At 36.6% G+C, this 2,202-nt stretch overlaps 1 non-coding gene across 1 annotated transcript; it reads right to left on the bottom strand.

Annotated features, from left to right (window-relative positions):
* Positions 1-1,244: 1,244 nt before the first annotated feature.
* On the bottom strand, positions 1,245-1,351 carry LOC136123993 (U6 spliceosomal RNA). The gene has a single exon (XR_010655943.1). It is a non-coding gene; the product is annotated as a U6 spliceosomal RNA (small nuclear RNA).
* Between the last annotated feature and the right edge of the window lie 851 nt (positions 1,352-2,202).

Genomic DNA, 2,202 nt, shown 5'->3' with positions numbered 1-2,202 from the left:
AATTATGTTAATGGAAGAAGTAAATAATGGCCTCAACCCTAGTGGGAAAAAATTTAGTGCCTTCTTTCTTCAATCAACCAAAATAGTAACCAAAGAAGTCATGAAAATGAAAGTATTAACATAATCACAATTTATATTTTAAAATTAAAATACTTCTAGAAATAAAATACAGATAAATGAAAGAAAAGGAAGTAGAGTGAAATATTAAATGTATAGCAATCTAAAGGAAGAAAGACTACTTTAAACTCTACCTCAGAATTCCTCATTTTCAAATTGCCCTAAAAATAGCTTTCACTGTTGCCGAACTAGGCATATCTCCTGAATTTAAATTTTAGGGGAAAAAGGAAATAAGATAGATCTCCATAATCCAGATATCTGCAGCCCCTAGACCATTCTCACATGTTATTTATATTTTAGAAATATATCAAATCAAAAATAGAATGCATTTTTTTAAAGAATCATAAAAGCATTAACCAGCAGTGTAGAATGAACTGAACTATTTCTCAGGCAAGCTAAAGGAGGGGTCTATATTGCACAACTCATTACAAATAACCTTAAACTTCTGTATTAGGCATTTCTGTGTTTCAAATTTCCATCATGGCCAGGCTAACCAGTTTTTCTTTTTTTACTACCCTCCTCACAACACCCATATAGCAGCTGTTTCTCCCTCTTCCATGTTTCTCCCATGAACTTCAAATCCCTAACTGTCTAGGTCCTCTGCACCAGCTACTTACCCACTCAAAGTCATAACTGGACTCAATGAAACAAGATGCCTTCTAGATAACAACCCAAACCCTGAGAAGGTTTTTTTTTTTTTTAACATCTTTATTGGAGTATAATTGCTTTACAATGGTGTGTTAGTTTCTGCTTTATAACAAAATGAATCACTTATACATATACATATGTTCCCATATCTCTTCCCTCTTGCGTCTCCCTCCCTCCCACCCTCCCTCTATCCTACCCCTCTAAGTGGTCACAAACCACCTAGCTGATCTCCCTGTGCTATGTGGCTGCTTCCCACTAGCTATCTATTTTACGTTTGGTAATGTATATTGTATATATGTCCATACCACTCTCTCACTTCGTCCCAGCTTACCCTTCCCCCTCCCCATATCCTCAAGTCCATGCTCTAGTAGGTCTGTGTCTTTATTCCCATCTGACCCCTAGGTACTTTTTTTTTTCCTTAGATTCCATATATATGTGTTAGCATATGGCATTTGTTTTTCTCTTTCTGACTTACTTCAAAAAATATGGAACGCTTCACGAATTTGCGTGTCATCCTTGCACAGGGGCCATGCTAATCTTCTCTGTATCGTTCCAATTTTAGTATACGTGCTGCCGAAGCGAGCACCTGAGAAGGCATTTAAATAATCTTTGGTTATTTTCCCATGCCCCTTATAGTCTCATCTCTCTCTAGACATCTTCTAGATTAAATTATATAAACAAAAACGGTCAACAACAACAAAAAATGGTGAATGATTTTTTTCCCATCATTTTACAGAAGTTTGCAGAGTTCTCATCTTTAAAATCAGTTGTAAAATATAACTGTGAAGATTATGATCAGAGACTCTTTATTTAAATGGGTATTTGACTAAATCTCAGATAAATGGAGAAATCTAAATCAAAGGGGACTCAAATGTCTCTTCCCTATACCTCTTATACGTTATCGCAAACATATTCCTCTCATTTTCAGTTCCTCAGGGAACTGAATCATGTCCTGAACAACTGAAAGAGGAGAATAATATATTCCTTAAAACAATGCTAGGTGCTACAAGTGATAAACACTGAAACCTCAAAGGCTTAGCAAAACAAGTATATTTCTTGCTCATGTCACCATCCCCCTGTGAATTTTCCTAGTTAAGATGCCTTCATCATGATCTTTCTGGTATCAAACCTCCTTTCATCTTGTGGCTGCATCCTCCTCTTCAGCCAATGGATGAGTAAAGAGATGCAGAGAAGACACATTTGCTTCTTACCCACACATCACTTTTACTCACATTCCACAGAGGGCAATTAGTCATATGTTCCCAGCTAGAATTAAGGTAAGGAGGGCTGAGGGTCAAGTTCCTGACCTGACAGCCAGTTCGCAGCAAAAAAATCTACACGATGGAAGAAAAGCATGAATCTTTAGTAGAAAGTTTGCCATCTCTTCTGCATAATAAGTATATGCACAGACACTGCAATGGTGGTGATTAAATAGAT

The sequence above is a fragment of the Phocoena phocoena genome, chromosome 5, assembly GCF_963924675.1.
Source record: "Phocoena phocoena chromosome 5, mPhoPho1.1, whole genome shotgun sequence".
NCBI classification, from domain to species: domain Eukaryota; kingdom Metazoa; phylum Chordata; class Mammalia; order Artiodactyla; family Phocoenidae; genus Phocoena; species Phocoena phocoena.
This window is presented reverse-complemented; position numbering and strand designations above follow the sequence as displayed.